This window comes from Manis javanica, chromosome 7, assembly GCF_040802235.1.
Source record: "Manis javanica isolate MJ-LG chromosome 7, MJ_LKY, whole genome shotgun sequence".
In the NCBI taxonomy this organism is placed as follows: domain Eukaryota; kingdom Metazoa; phylum Chordata; class Mammalia; order Pholidota; family Manidae; genus Manis; species Manis javanica.
Genome location: NC_133162.1, coordinates 6725959 through 6743171, shown reverse-complemented (window position 1 = coordinate 6743171; position 17213 = coordinate 6725959). Strand labels below are relative to the sequence as shown.

Genomic DNA, 17213 nt, shown 5'->3' with positions numbered 1-17213 from the left:
GGCCAGATACCCAGGGCCACAATGGAACCCACCACATCTAGCCCAATCTGTCCTGTGAGAAAAGGGATGTAGGGGGTCGTGCAGAAAAGTAATAAATGCCAACCCCTGGGGCTGTCACACACCAGCTGTCCAAAGCTCATGGTATGTGGGGAGGGTGGAAGGACGGGCCCCCCAATACCATCCACCACCAGCCGCCACATGGAGCCACTGTCCCAAGTGGCTATCTGCAAGTTTCCAGAGGGACTCGCAGAGAGAGCAGGCGTGGGGTGGCAGGCCTCCGTCACCTGGCCCTGGGTGGGGGCAGAAAGCTCCAATCAATAAAATGCTGGTCTCAGAGATCTGGTATATTCCCCTCGGTATGTGCTTCAGGACTAATTATTTTACAAACAAGGCCCCAAATCATTAACAAAAACGTTGATTACAGTTTTGGCAATCATGATTTAAGCCATCACTTAAACTGTTGGATGCAATAAATAAAGACGACAGAGTGGCAAGCAGCTGACATCCCACCCCAAGAACCCAAGAGCACGGTAGGGGAAGAACACGGCCGCGGCGGTTCCAGGGGGGCTCGTCAGATACGTCACCCTGATGGTCCCTTCCTGCAGGGCCCACTGTGGTAAGGTTACAATTTTTTTTTCCCTTCATCTCAGCATTGGTGATGCCCTCTATAAACTCCAAAGGCATTTGATTTCTCCCATGGCTTCTACATCTCTTTCAAATTGTCTTTTTTTACATAAATTAACATCTCGATGGAATTGGAAACCAATTTTTATGTAGCACACCAAAATCCTTGATTCATGCAGGGTGTACCTAACATTATAGCTAAAACAGATTTTCCCAAAAGACAGAATTGAATTTCTTTTGGGAAGTAGGTTCGCTAAGATTTGACATATGCAAAGGCCAGTATTGGGGCTTGCTGCCGTGACGTATGGGCCCACACACTTGGTGGCATCTGAGGGGCTGGGACGGAACACTCCCTCCCCGCAACCAGGCCAGGCACTGGCTGCAGGCTAAGAAATGTCACGTCACTCAGCCTGCAGGACAGGAGGCTCTGGCGTCCTCCCCACAGTCCACACACGGGTACAGCTTCTGAGAGGTTTTAGGGACTCACCCAAGGGATTGGGATTCCAGCACGAGTCTCCCAGACCATATCCCTGAACTTGTCTGGCACCACTGGACGCTGAGAACCTGCAGGCAGCCTCAGGCTTTCCCCACCCTGGCCCTGTGGGCATTTAGCAGGGGCACTCTTTATCCAGGGGGGCTGCTCTCAGTGGGGCAGACAGCACTGCGTGCAGCAGTATTCCTGGCCTCTACCCACAGATGCCAACGTAGACTCCAACCCCCCACCCCGTTACAACCGAGAATGAGAATGTCTCCAGGCAGTGTCCGCAGGGGGCAAAGTTGCAGTAAGCTCACACCACACTTTCTCACCAGGGCCTACAACAGTAGTCAGCTGGCTACACCGAGACCAGCACCGAGGTGCGCATTCCCTTGTGACTCCTGTGCGCCCAATACCTTCCCACCAAGCAGAAGTCCAGGATGGCCGTCCAGCCAGGACCCCTCAGAACAAGGAAGAATCGACCCCCAGGTCCCGAGAGCCTCTCAGCATGGAGGCTGTGCAGGGCTCCCACAACCACCAGGACCTTGGCACAGGCTTGGTGGTGTCGCTGGGCCAGTAGGGCACCTGGCTGAAGTGGGGGAACTTAGCCTGATTATCACTGTAGAGACTTCAGGAAAATTCTGGCCCAACCAGATAACCATTTGTCCTTAAGAAGCATTACATTTAAGGATCCACACGTACAGACTACGAAACCCCACTTGGGCCACAGGCCAAGGAAAATGATGTTAATGATCGCAGGGAATGCAAGCGTCACTGGAGACAGCCTGTGTCACTCACTGTCATGCGGACAGCGGGCTAGGAGCTGGGGCTGGGTGTCTGGGGCGTGGTTTTGAGGATGCGTTCACCCTCTGGGAGGGTCGGCCTCTAAATCACCCTGGCTAGTTACTGACGGCTCACCCCTTTCCCCTCTTCCCTCCCCCTAAAGTGGAATTGGAAGTTAACCTTCTCCTAATTTTCCTTGCTGATGACTAAGGATCTTAATGAAAAGGGCCCATCTAACAGACAGTTTAAATCCACGTAACTGTAGAATTCAGATGCTTTTCTATCCCTGGAAATAAGCTGTACTTCAGGCTTCAGTGTTCTTATCTGGAAAACAAGGGTAACACCACGGTTTCCAGAAACTTCCTTCCACCACTCTCATGTTGTGACTTTCTAAAGCCTGCAGTGCCACTTTGTAATTCTAAATTAGAGGAATGCAACAACAGCTTAACAAACAAGCTTAAAAGCACCAGTCTTTATATTTCCCAATTTCTTGGGACAATATTCTGTATAACTCAGACCATAGTCAAGAGTTTTTTGGAAAAAAAAAAAAAAGAGCTTTAGTCTTTAACAGTCATAAGCCAAAGAAATCACTGCACAAACACACTAATTACACACGAGCAGGGCTGGGCAGGTTTCAGGAAGAATACAGTGACCACCATGAGGAACATACCAGAACAACTCAGGGCAACAAGGGATTCCACACAAGACACTGGTCACGGGGACGATTTGGGGTCTCTGAGCAAGGAGAGTGCCATAAAGACCCTGGGCGCCCAGCCCTCGGGACATGCAGTGAGGGTGACCTGGGTACAGGCTTTAAAACAGAGCAGTCTGTTTGCGGTCCTCCAGGGGCCTCTTCTGCCCCTGGAAGCACGGCTGAGTGGAGGTTCCCCACTGCCCTGCCCTTTCTGAATACTAGCTGCCTCTCACCCCCCCTGGGGTCAGGGCCTCTTTGCCAATTAGCTGTGCACCATGGCAGGCATCCAACGAGGTGAGATGTCAGAGCCACATACCTGGCTGGCGCTGCTCACACTGGAGGCCTCTCACCCTGGGGATGGCCCAAGGCCACGAAGTCCCAAAGGCCCATCAACAGTAGGATGGACATACACACTGAAGGACAACTGACCCTTGAAGAACACAGGGGTTAGGGGGGCTGACCCCTGTGCAGTCAGAAATCTGAGGCTCATTGTTGACTCCCCCCAAAGCATAACTACTAACAGCCTACTGTTGAGCGGAAGCCTCCCTGACAACAGCAGCAGCCGACTACACGCTCTGCAAAGAACGTCCCCCTTGCCTTTTCTCCCCAGCTCCAGATCTGCATCACCCAGATACCACCAATGCCCCAAGTGGAGCCCACCCCGCCCCTGTCCAGAGCAAGCACGTGTGACTCCACGCCGCACACACGCAGGCAACCTGGGGTGTGTGCTGGGCCCCAGGAGGTTGGCACGGGCTGGACTGCTGGGCTCCAGCCCCACCTCCATGGCTTCCTCAGCAAAGCCATCCGCCTGGTCGGCTCAAACACCATGAGCAACGCAACTCTGAGGATCTCTTCCAGGCCTCAAAGCATCCGTTCTGCCCCTGATGGCCACCACCACCCTGCCCCTTCTGTCTTCACTCGTCCACACCCCTTCCAGTCCCCTCCTCACCACAGAAACCCTGGGGATTTGTGGCAGAGCCTCTCCGTAAAGCACAAATGCACTTTTACAAACCCTCCCACCAATGACTGGACATAACAGACACATTTGGCACTAATGAACCTCACAAAACCAAATGCCAGTCGGGTCAGCACTGCTTTGAGATGGCAGAGAGAAAAACAGAAATTGAACTGTAGCAGGGGTTAAGAATTTTATATCCAGGCTGGCCAGAGGCAGCTCATTTCTCAGGAACTATCTACGGATTTCCAGATTTCTTCCCAGGAGAGTTTGAACGTCCAGAAAGGTTTCTTCCTTCCCAGACCCTCTTCTTTGCTTCCCCCTTTAAACTGCTGTTTCTGCCAAGAATCATCTGTCTCGTTACTTCCTGCTGCTCCATTAATTACAATAACAAGAAATAACCCTGCAGTGATGTCACCCAAACTTTTACTTCCTGTAGTGAACACAGGTCAGCCCAACTGCTCCCAGGCCAGCTGCACTGCGCCTCCATTTTGGAAAGAACAAAAAAAAAAAGTCACAGCTCCTGCACTCTGTGAAAGCCTTTACGTTTACAGAGGCACTCACCCCAAAGGTTTTTATAAGTTAAATAAAAATCAAATGTGTGTTAGGCACTACTACCACCCAAATGTAGCTATTGTAAGAGGAAAACAAGCAATCGATTGTGTAAAGCTGTGAATGTAGGTTTATATATATAAAGAAAAGCCACATTTTTGAGACATGTACATTCAGTGTTTCCAGGGTGAACCAAAGAGAGATGGGGTTTTAGTTCCTGAAATCCGTGGGGATATGGGCGCAGAGAGCATTTACTCCACTCCTTCCCAACGCCTGGTAGACAACCCTGACGGGCAGACACATGGGAGCCGCCCTGGAAGCGAAAGGGCACCCAGGTCAGCTGCAGGAATCAGCCAAGCGGCTGAGCCCAGCCAACTGCACTCCAGCCTTCCCACCCCTGTGCACCTTGCACTCAACTTCCAGTCACCATCTGGAGTCTCTTCCGGGACATCAACGCCACCTTGGGGGCCGTCCCTGGACATGCTCCTGGTAGGAGGGGCGCCTACTCTGATCTGCATCCCTCAGCCTACACACTTGCTCTCATCTCATCACCCCTCACACGAGAACTGAAGCTGAACTTTATCCTATTAGGAGGCCACACACAGGCTCAGGTATTACCATCAACAGCCAGGCAACTTCTGGGGCTCATTTCCTATTGCAAGGCTAGGGCCCAAATGTTGCCAGAGAAGATCATTTTTTGTCCCTGGCCTACCAGAAGCAAGGCCTTCTTCTTATCTGCAGTTGAACCTGCTGTGTTCCTAAGGACACCCTGTCGTGCAGAACTAAATGTTCTGTAGCTCTATTTCCACAGCTGTTTTAAGCCCACATGCCTTGGCCAAGGGCTTCACAAGTCCTACCAGGGTCGATTCCAAGTATCTGGAGAGAGTGCTGTGGGGACAGGAGGGCACCAGCAGGCTAGGCTGCACTAGTGCCACCTGAACAGGAGGGAGGCATGGACAGCACATCTCACTGGGGGTGACTTTGGAGTCTGAGCCAGTGTTAATTAACGAGAGGTGACCCGGGAGCATTTCAGATACCTCAGGGCGCCAGACCTCCCCATACACAATGTAATCTGACCCCTAACAATGATGACATTCCTTCCCCAATTGTTTCTGCTACCATGGATCTTGGCCAGAATATTCTAGGCCAATTAGAAAATTGGGAAAAACCATACCAAGCTCCAGTCCTTGCTGGGTTCGAGTTTCCTCACCCTCCACAGTGGGTTTCAAAGCTGTGATGGGATTTCTGGTTTGCTGGGTCACCTGGTCCCTTGCGGGTGGAAGGCCTAGAAATGCAGCAGCCCCCACGAGCAGGTGACAGCCGGTGTCAGCCATCACCTGCCAGGAGTGCTGAGCATTCCTCCCAGGTGAGTGTGTGAGGAGCAGTGCCACACCATGTTCCCCCACGATCAGCTCCCCTGCCTGCAGCACCACCTTTCAAACTGAGGCGGCATGCACCTCGCAGATGTGATACCTTTCAGGTCCTCCTCTACAGACTGAGGCGAGCGAACAGTGGGTTGTTTCAATAAAATATGAAGAAACAATGAGGAAAGACCATTTTGATACAGCCATGTTCACGTAGAAAACTAAATCGGGTCCCGGCTCCAAACAGAAGGGTGAGCCATGCAGTAACTAGTCTGCCATTAATCATTCAATGTCCTGTAATACTGCAGGATGAACCAAACGGCCTATCCCAGGGGAAAACCGTTCTCAGAGACCATGGAAGACCAAAATATATGTAATAGTTGTTAATTTGAACAGAATCAGTTCCAAAATTAGCACTACTTCAATGCTAAGTTTATTTACACAGCATTTTCTCAGATGACACCAGGGAGGCTGATACAGAAACCACACGCCTCTCTCCTGTGATGAACATCACTTCTGTGGAAAAGGACTTACATTCTTGCCCTTTGATTCTGAATGTTCTAGGCAGAATTTTGAAATTCAGTAACCATGTTAAATGGTTTCAATACTATACCTGAGTGTTCAAGTGATCTTGTCAAATAAAACACTCTTCCAAGTTAACTCTGCTGTATATTTATGCATGTAGTATCACAGCTTACTGCAAAGTGCACAAATCATTTTAACAGAGTGTAAATTTAACTACCATGAAGGCATTTTATACTCTGCTTAACTTCTCTAAGGGGCCCATATTTTTTGAAGCAGATAAATCAAGCTTCCATATAACTCTACTTAAGGGAACAACAGTCAAAACTTCTAAGGAAAAATACACCCCCCAAAGGTTCCTACACACCTACACCCTCAAACAAGAAGTCTACCTGTCACCTGCCAACCCTTTCTTTCCAAGGACGGAGCAGCTAGCAGCACACCTGGGCCAGGGGAGCTGTGGGTAAGTAACAGGCTGGGTCATCAGCATGCACTCTCCTCCCCGACTAGAGACGACCCCCTAACATCATGTGGTCTGACACCTGTGCCACCTTACTGTCAACAGTAGGAACATGATCTCCATGGATCTTTCCTAAAACGAACTCCATGCACCAATGCCGGAGAGGTCTCCAGATGCACACAAGAAATAAGAAGAAGAAATCCATGCCCTCAGCAGCTGAAGCCATAAATTATTTACTGAACTGAGGGAACCTTAGCCCTGACCCATCTGGAAGGGCCAGACTTGGGTATCAAGCTGTGTCCCAAAGGTTGACACTGGGGAGGCTCTGTGGGCCCCAGAAGCCCGAGGCAGTGGACTGAACTCATGGGCATAGACACAGGAACACATTTCTACGTTCAGGGCATGCTATCTATCGCATTTGCATCCCACCCACAGGCTAGAAATACCCACCAGTACGTGCCCCCGAGTCCACACCCAGACATGGTATTTAAGTAAGATCCACAAAATCAGGTACAGGATGACTTGGATGGAAAAAAGGGGAGACTGAGCCAGACAGTAAGGAAATGCCCAGTGAAGGCAGACACATATCAAAGAGACACAAGATAAAGTAGCCAGCCTGAAGAGGCCCCCACGGGCCAAATCTGGGTTCTTATTACATGTCAGGGAAAAGGGGAATTTGTTGTTAACAGTCGGAAATGAATGAATAAACACATATGGAAGGAATGAGGGAATCAGCAAAACATCCATTTGGCAGCCATCCTGAGAATGGATTCAGGTGTTGTGCCCAGTGGCTGAAGAAGTCTGATGGTCAGCGACATTGACACAGTCTCAAAGCATCTCCCACAACACACTTCACTAATTACAAAGGGAAAGATAACAGCTCAATGGAGCAGAACACAGCTCTGTGACCAAGGGAATGAAGTTTATTTCACCAGTCACGAGACACCTGACATGATGAACCTTCAGACGGGAAGCACCCAAAGAACAGCTACTTGGCCTCTCAAGTCTCTCTGCCGAAAGCACGTCACTGGAGCCCAACTGGGAGAAACCCCGACACAAACCCAAACGGAGGGGTAGCCTACCAAGTGACTAGTCTCTTAAAAACCACCAACAGCAAGGAATGAAGGCAGACGAGGAGCCGCTCTGCACTGAAGCACCGCGCAACTCAACCTTCCTTTGCCATAAAGGGTATTATTATTGGGACAGCTGGCAAAATCCATATAAGGTCTAAATATTAGAATAGACATTGTCATCAGCAGTGCTCATTTCCTGGTTTTGATGCTTGTGCTGTGTGTGAGAGAATGTGCTGGCATTTAAAAAGTACTGACTCCTTTATCTCCCGATACCTCTGTGTTAATGCATTTGCGAATAAGTCTCAGAGGGTCAGGGGATAAAATGCAGTGCTTCTGTGTTTATGAGCCTAAAAGAACAAGGCAGAAGTGTTAAATATCATTCGGGGCTGCTTTGGTGGATGAAGGGCAGTTAGAAATTCATCAACTCTAATTGGTATTAGAGATATCTAGGTAATTCTCAGGTATTTCCCCCACATGACACGAATTATTGCAATGTAATTTTATTACTCTTGAACTATCAAAAATAGACATACACAGGGGCTTTAGGTAGAAGACAAGTGGGGTCAGAGAACAAGGACTCCAGGACCACCCTGTCCTTCCCACCCACAGTGACCCTGTTTCAGTGATAAGCGAAGACACGTTGGGGACGCCTCCCCAACAACCCCCCAGCACTACAGGCTGGGCTCGGTGGCTCTCGGAGGACTGCGGTGCACCAAGAACAGCCCGAGACCAGCCACAAAGGGGCTCCCGTCTCCTCCCCGGCTTCCTCCTATCTAAGCTGGGGGCAGCCCACGGAGGACCCAGCCTCCAGCCGGCCTGCGGGGAATGTGAACCCCAGGCCGCCATGTGTCAGGTGTGAGGTCCACGGCCTTCAGGCTGCCCTCAGGGGGCGCTGGACAATAAGGATGTGAGATAAAAAATTCACCGATCACCCCCCGAACTCTACTTCATATGGGTGATCCCACAGGGTCCCAGTAAAAGCCAGGACCAGCCCAGAGAACGGCAAGTCTGAGGCTCAGGGTCCCAAAGGTCAGTATGCCTTCCCTGGCGGCCCGGGAGCAAGGCTTGGCCAGGTGGGAAACTGCGCTGGGGGTGGGGGGTGGAGGGGGCTGACCACCTTCTTTGCACAGGTCACAGGCCCCAGGCAAAGCTGCCTTTTAAAAATGCCTGGCTCCTCACAGCCAACTGACATCTCCCCATTTAAATGCAGCTTGACTGGCCACTCTCTGGAGAAGTCAAACTGTCAGGAGCGTCTACAAAAAAACCTTTTTCTGTAACAACCTCTACTTTCTATTATTCAATCTTTACAAAAAATTCAATATACCCCTTGCCTCAAGGTAACACTTTCAGCAAAGTCTGCTCCCCCCGCCCCCACTAGTGACCCCGCCCTGGCAGCGGGGGAAGGCACACAGGCACATTCTGTATCTGTGACATTTCTTCTTCGGCTAGTTTTCAAAGGACAAGGCCAGTTGGCTTCAGCAGACCTTTTACTCCTCATATTCTGGCTGCAAGAAAATTCAGCTCAGAAGCTACTTCTCCAGGAAAGGGCCAAAGCTGGCAGTGAATAAAGCTAGGCTGATATTTCACCTTAAAATGGCAAGTTTCCATCTGACACTGAAAACATACACATGGGACTCCCAGGGCCACTGCACACAGCCCAGTCACTCGGGCAACAGTTCTCCACTTGGCTTCTGATCAGATGCATCTCCCCATTGTGCAGGGGAGGATGGACAACCGTGGGCAGAACATCAGAGGCCCGTCTCAGCTCCACCACGAGGCCGCAGGCCCTGCACCAGGGGGGCCACCACGGTGCTCGCCGTGTGCCTAGGGCTGAGGATACAAGGCCGGGCAGCTGCCCACGAGCTCCCGTCCTCCATGAAGACCCAACCTTGTGAGGCCTAGCTTCCTCACCTGCGGAAGATTACCGAGCCCACCCTAAAGAAACTCCCACTCAGATGGCAGGACGAGGACTATGTGTCCAAGTCCTCTGTCCAGATGCCACAGTGGGTAAGGGGCCGGTCATACTGGCTGCTCCCTCGGAGCACAATTCTCAGAGGCCTGTGACCATGCAGGTGGCCATGATCACCCGCAGGGCAGCACAGGACACTGCAAGGCCGAGCGGTGGTAAGTCCGGTCATCCTCGTTTGGAACCCTCAGCAGCCACCTGGAAAGGTGACGGCCGGGTCAGAGCCTGACGAAGAGGGAGGCACTCTGGGGACCAGTGGTCTCCCCTGCCCCCCATGAAGGCGGCCTCCTAGGTGGAGACCCTGTAGTCCTGTTGTCACCTCCCACCCTACACCCTTCCTCTCCTCCCCAGGAGAGGGGCGCTGGGAGTGACACCTGAAGCCACCTCCCCAGCCCCAGGCCTGCACAGCCTCAGTCTCCCCTGATGGAAGCCCCGGTGTTAGCAGGGTCTCCTGGGCCAGTGAGGTTCTCTGAAGTGCCAACAACCCTCTGCCCTTCCATCCTCTGTTCTCTGGCAGGCAGGTCCTGACCCCACCCAACAAGCAGCCCCGTCATGCCCACACCCTCTGCCTGTCACCCCCTCCCTTCCTTTGGCCTTGCTTTGCTGACCAACCAGGGCTCTTCCCGCCAAGGCACCGTATGATCCCGAAAAACATTTCCCTGCTGCTGCCTCCTGTCGGCCCCTGAGGTGCTGGCTTCTCCACCTGTTACTGCCGGTGCTAGACACACAAGCCCGGCAAGTTCTGCCTTAGCCGCGTCAGCAAATCTGTGCGAAGTGCACTTCCCTTAACATTCCCCCTGCTCCATGCAAACAAAGCCCTGTCCTTAGCAACAGCTCACTGAGCAAAAACCAGAGAGGACCCGACCTGGAGCCACTCCAGCATCCCGGGTCCTGGCTCATGACCACAAGGATCATGGCGAAAATCACCTTCGAGCCCCTGACCCCACCCGCTGCCCGAGCTGCAACACCCACACGTCAGGGAAGAACATGAGGCAGATTGCGAACAGCTGCCGAGCCCCAAGATAAAGTTTTATTTTAGTGGCTAAGGGGGAAAGTGAAGAAAAGGCGCCAACATTTTTACTAACAGCATAATTATATCAGAGAAAACTCCCTCCTCTAAATTCCTGCGCTGCCCTGACAGCAATTTAAGCAGCTGAGAAAAGATGGTGAAGACAAAGTCATTACAGCAGGATCTCGCCTCCTTCCCATTTGCATGTCTGACTCCTTAACGATGATGGAAGAAAACTAGGAGGACGCATGGCGAGGGAGCTACCCCCGGGTGCCCCGGGTGCCCCGGCAGCTACAGAAAGTGTTCGGTGGGGGATTTAGCCATTTTAAAGGTCCCATTAACCAGAGACGATTTTCATCTCAGAATCAGGCAGAACTTGCAGTTTACTTCTGAACTGTAATCAGGGCAAAGAACCTCAGAAGTGTTCTGGGAGCATGCTGTCCTCCAGCAGGAAGCCTTAGGGAAATCAATTCCTGTGGGGTTCACACTGGCCACTCCTGAGCTAACAAAGCCATTCTGGGCAAAAATATGAGTAAGTTTAGGTGGACATAGGCCCACCTAAATGGTCTCCTTGTTTCTATGCCTGCCCCTTTCTAAACCAGTTTCTAGAGTCACCTAGGGATCTTTCCCCCTTTTTTGGGGGTGGGGGGGTAGGGGCCGGCTCTTTCTTCAAAACCTGAGTCTGATAGTATCACATGGCCCTTAAACCTCCCCAAGGGCTCCCCCCTTGCCTGCATGGTCCAGACGACTCTAGCAGGCCAGCCTGCGTACAGCCCACTGCTGTCCCCTCGCACAGTAGCAGCTGCAGCCACACTGGGGGCTTTGCGGTTGCTGCCCCCTCGGGCCAGTGCCACCGTAGCTCCCTCTTCAGGGATGCCCCCAACACTTCAGACAAAGTGGCTCCTCTGCCCGAGACACAAATATTCTCAACTTGATACTTAAGGGCCTCACAAGAAGCAATCCTCCCGCGGCAGCTTATCCTCCCGGAAGTCAGCCCAGGGACAGGTGATTTGCTGTACCCACAGAGCCTCCGACAGTCCCTGGCATGCACAGTACACGTGTACGCACACACACATTTTAAACTAATAAACCAGAGAGCAAGTCTTGTCAGTCCCAATCTTGACCCTGAATAGATGGGCTCAGGGAATTCCTTGTTCAGGACAGGAGCATCTGTGAGGGTCAGTGGGTGTGTCCTACACAGGTTAAAAGAACCAAGAAACCCCTGGCGACAGAAGCCCATTCAGATCAGGGAACATCCTGCCAGGCCCCCTAAAGGGTGAGATCTGACAGCTGCAGGATGTCAAGCCTCCTAGTTTTGTGATCCTACTGCCTGTCACCCTACACCTCGTGTCTCCTATTTGCGTTTATTTTCCCTTTAAGCCTCTCCATTTGATCACCAAGAAATGTCTCGACGCGAGCAAGGCAACTCAGGTGTGTCTGCATATAGGTCTTCGAGATGCTTCGACGTTGACTCCCGTGACACCCAGGGATCTTCTGGGCTAGAACAGGTGGCCTCTCAGGCAGTCCACCAGCACACAGGTATCCAACTCATGACCAGACAACTTGTGTTACAGTAAAAATCCTTCGGATTCAAGAGAAGTATGCTTCCTGCCCGCTGCCCTGCTCTGCCCTCTGCAAGCTGCCTCCCTTGGTTCACAGACAACACTCTGAGGTCAGGTGTTCACTCCACAGCCCAGGCCCCTGAAATGCTTCCCTGCCCTTTCCACCTCAACTTGCTTCTGTGAGCTGCTTAGGGGTCAAGGTGCAGCTGGCAGTGGCCCCAGACTCTAACCCCAGCACTGCAGGCTGCACAGAGCCCACTGAGAACACACCCCATACTTTCCTTCTGCCCTAGTAGGACTAAAGTCACATGAATTCCTGTCAAGAAAATGTAATTAGTCCCTACTGTGTGCCAAAGATGCAACAAAGTCTCTCAAGAAGCTTGCAGATGGTGCAGCAGTCAGTCAGTAGGAGTGGCAGAAGAGCCATGGTGGCCAAATAGGAAGCTGATGAAAGGCGGCGTTGCCATTGTTACAAAGAAGGATTGGGACTCGGGGAGGCGACGACTCGGACAGATAAACCACGAGGCGGCAGATTATAAACCATGACCCAAAAATAAGACTGAAAATATGCAAGCAATGTCTCTTTACCACTCAACAAATGACTGGAAGCCACTTCCGGTACCTTCTATGACCTTTCAGGTTCTACTTTGCTAGACAGTGCTTGTCACTTAATCATGCCAAAGTGACACGCCAGCGCTGGAGCACCATTTACCTATCAACACAGTGGCGGAGCCCAAACCACCCTGATGGCCTCAGGACTTAGTTATTAGCTCCATTACCTACCACCCACTGACCTGAACAGGAGGGCAAAAGCTTCTGGAAATGTCTCTCCTGGAAGTTACTGACTCTGACTGTTTGAAATTAGCAGCCCTGTGTAAGGCCTAACAATGTTGAGTTTCTTTGAAATGATACACAAAAAGAGGGAGCAAATAACAACCCTCATAATTTTCACTTCTTCCCACTGTGTAAACCCACCTGCCTGTACAAAATGCCCCCAGTAGAAAGATGCAGTTGGGAGATACATGTCAGTCTCAGAGCTCCCCTACCCTCTCTCCTAGAGTTCAGTGATCAATTCTGCCACACAAAATCATCAAGACAAGATAAAATATCACACTGAACCAATTTAGTCCCATAGCCCATCAAATGTGCCTCACATTCTAGCCAGGATTCTGTCAAGTTGGTTGCTGAGATATAAAACTGGTACCAATTTTTGTATCAGGAACCCAAAGGCTGTGTTCTATCTTCCCCAAAACATTCAACAGAACATGAGTAACAGCTCTCAAAAAAGTGTATTTGTCATGTATGCCTCTAAAGAAGCTGAGACCTAAGGAGTATTTTCTAAGTCTGACAATATGCTATAACACACCCCTCATAAACTATAAAACTGCTCTTGACAACAGATTTTAGATGAATAAAAATTGCTTTTTCACAACAGTATTGAAAAGGAAAGAAACACAGTAAATGGAATTCTGTTTTAAACACCAGGAGATCCTGACGATCAGAGGCTGATGCAACAATTTTAAATCAGGGTAACAAAAACACCCGATAGAATCCATAAGGTCATTCTGTGACAGCTGGCCACAGTTGATGGTGGGTCAACTTGAGCAGTGACAGTGTGACCTGGGGAGAAGCCCAGGGTTAGTAAATGACAGTGTTATCAACCTAGAGCCCCCATCACCCACCAAGCAGACTTTCGGAGAGCCGCTCCAGACGGTTTCTGCTGCTTCCCTTTCCTGGGTCTCACCAAGTGTGCTGATCATAGCCAAAGCAGCCCACCATGCCGCAGGGGGGTGAATGGAACTGTCAGACCTTTGGGAGAGAGGAGCAGGGAGACAAGGAATCATAGCGGGCTGAGCAGGCTCCCAACTGATGCACAAACATTTCCCACAGAGTCCTAGCTCCGCCCCTGACATACAGCAGGCACTTGATAAATGCTCTCTAAATGAAAGAAACCACTACTTGCAATCTGGCTGCTCAGGGGAACCCAATACTGGGCGGGATTGAGTCAGAGGAGGAGGACCATCACCTTGGCCTCCATTGGCCCAGTTCTCTCCCTACCCAAGTCAGCTCTCACAGTCACTGGGGGACCACATCCAGCCGGGCCCTACCTCCACCTTTGCTCAGCTGGGAGACACCTGCAGGTGAGGCAGTGCACCCAGGAACTGGTCCAGGGGCAGCTCCAACCCAACGGTCCACACAACAGTCCTTCAAGGTCACACCCCAACCACGCTGGCTACATCTGCTCACATGGCAGGGGGAGGGGAAGGGAAGGCAGTCAGCAGAGGGACAGGACTGGGTTGATGCTACTAGGGGAAATAAATGCAAAGAGTGTGCATCCTGAGCCGAACCCCATGCTTGAAGCATTCCATGTGTACACGTGGTTACAAACATGGAGAAAATGTGGACAAAGGCTGGTTGTTAAAAAGAGATGAAGAAAACAAAAATAAAACCAAAGAAGTCAGCAAGTTGATAAGATGACCGCTGGGCTTCCAGGCGCCGGGCTACCTAACCCACAAGCAATCTATGACCCTTAACAAGCCTACAAAATAGGTACTACTGTCCTTATTTTTAAGGAGACAAGTGAGGTACAGAGAGAATCAGCTTCTCCCAGGGTCCCAGAGCTACAGATGGCAGCTGCCCAACTGGCACTCACTATTCGGCCAAGAAAACGATTTTTTAAAAAGGACCCCACTTATAAACAAAGCAAGTACACAGACCCCACTGACATAAAATCATCTGTGTGCCACGTGCCCTAAAACAGTCAAAAGGGAGACACAGGACGGGCCTCCCCATCTGTATGGCCATCGATGCACGATCTGTTGTATAAATGGGGCTGTAGGATGGCAAGATTCCTTTCAGCAAGCCAACACAAAACCCCTCTCTGCGTCCACACACACACTCGTATTCGAGGAAAAGCAGGGTGGAAAGAACCCTGGCAGCGTCTTGAGAATCAGGGATGGAGGATAATTGTCTGCCTTCAGAAATCTTGCGCTGTCAGGCCTGCCCCCTCTTCACCATAGGGTGGAGAAGAGATGGAAGAAAAAAATCTCTAAAATTCTACCAGTTAAGGTGACCACTTACAATATTCATCATCAGATTTCCACCATGAACATCCTCCATGGTTCTAATTCCTAAATGTACATTCATCACTACTGAATCTTTCCACTTTAAGACAAGCCTTCTATTTATGTTATTTCAAACTGTGAAAGCATCACTTTAAAAAGAATAAGCTCTTCTCCCACTGTTGGATGTTGGCGGCATCCGTCTTGTTGCCATCAAATAGCACTGTGACAAACATCTTGATGCAGGGAGGCTTTTGGGCATGGGGCGGGGAAGGGAGACGGCTAGGTTAAAGGGCATGCCTCCCCTTCTGGAAGGCCCACACTGGTTTTCATGTCTGAAGACACTGACTGACTGCTGCACAGTCACAATCCCTGACTAACCTTATTCACCTTCTTCCCATGGACACACACACAGGTGCACACACATGCAGCAAGGTTCCATGCTACTGGGTTTAGTCCTGAAGTAGCATCAGGCCCTTGGATGGCCACAGACAAGAGCAGGGTGGTGAATTACCGGCAGCAGGTACCAGCCTCCAGGTAACATGAGCACTGGCGCAGAATGCAGTTTGTTCCCTCATGCGCCGATGTAGGCACTGGTGGATGTTTAGGAGCCAGGACACTAGAAGAACACCATCCTTATATGCCAGAGTGACACTCAGTGAGATGCTCACACCAGGAGCTGTGGTACCTTCCAGAGAGCCATGGCTGGCAGCTCCTACTCCAAGTTTACAGGTGCCATCAGGGACGCACGAATGGTGCCCAGGGCCACCTGGGCTGAGCTCTGTGCTGCCCCGTGTCTCCACTGCAGCCTGTCCTTCAGCTCCCTCACCCACAGCTGAAGGGCCACCTCAGGTCATGGCTGCTATCATGCCTGATTTCCTGGCAAACACCTCTGCCCCTCTACGTGGGTTACAAACACCCCAGCATTCTGGAGAAACAGGTCTTCACTGTGTCCTGTGATCTGATGGGGGGATGTCCACAGGAACTCTGGGGCCACCAGGAGAAGAAGGGACAGAGTCCTCACCAACAGCCCCGAGCCCCCTTCAGCCGTGGGCTCCGCCAGCCGGCGCGCACATTGCCCACCCTGCTGCAGGCGAGATGGGCACCGCATCGGGGCCTGTTTCAGGCAGATTTTCCACAGTAGAAAGCAAACTGGTTAAAGTGACCGCACGCTGCACCTCCCACTCATGACACTTTGTTTAATTCAAAGTCAAATAGCAGAGCCTGAGAGCGGACTGTTGAGCACATTTATAGACGCGTAAGTGGCCTTCCTGACTGGCACCCAAGCCACCCTGGCCCTCCCCCTTCTTTCAGACACAGCTGGGTAGGAATTCACTGACCTAATATTATTGGACAGATAATTCCTCGCCTCGGGGGAGACTGGCAAAGCCCATGGCATCTGCCATTTCCAATCTATGTCTTGAAATGGTAAACAGGGGCTTGTGGCGGGAAGCTCAGGGACAGTGCAAACGCCCTCCCCATTCCAAGTGAAAACTAAAATCTACCCACAGCCTGTGTGCAGTTACCACCTTGCAGTGGGAAAGCTGGGCGTCTGATTCAACTAAATCATCTCAAAGCCTGCATCGGAGAAAATAATTGAATTAAAGAGCTGCCGTAACTCATTCAAGTGAGATAACCACCATCCAGTGGGAAGCAAGACAGTGCTGTTAAAATCTGCTGGCTTCTTGAGATAGCAAGGAAGAAAGCAATATAATGTGGTTCAAAGGACAGATGGGACTTGCCTAATTGTCCCCAGATTCCTAGCAGCAGGGGTGGTAACTAAATGGTTTCAATTAAAAGTTAAAGAAACAGGGAAAAGCAGGCGGTAAGTCATGCCTGGTGTCGATGAGACTAATGCAGCGCAGTCTGAGGGAGGCCTCGCCTCAACTTCCGACAGTCCGGTATCAGCGGCACATGAGCAGTGAGGCCATCCCCACAGGTCGCTGGGACAAGGTGACAAACAAATCTGTCAGATGCGCTGTCATGAACACCCGTGCGAGTCTGCTGGAGCCGAGCGAGAGGCAGGAGGCGACATCTCCATGGCAGGGCCCTTCCCTCTGCTGAAGCCTCTGCCTCCCCACACAGGGCCTGGCCCCTGCCATCAGGATAAAA

General features: G+C 51.2%; 1 protein-coding gene across 10 annotated transcripts in view; it reads right to left on the bottom strand.

The window, feature by feature from the left end:
* CTBP2 (C-terminal binding protein 2) overlaps positions 1-17213 on the bottom strand; it is a 153870-nt gene that overhangs the window by 75646 nt on the left and 61011 nt on the right. For 3 of the 10 annotated variants that reach the window (XM_073240158.1, XM_073240156.1, XM_073240160.1), the window contains one exon: positions 13722-13848. The exons of the other annotated variants lie outside the window; for them this stretch is intronic. The gene's annotated coding sequence lies outside the window, so the exon portion shown is untranslated. The remainder of the gene's footprint in view (positions 1-13721; positions 13849-17213) is intronic. 10 annotated transcript variants of the gene reach the window in all.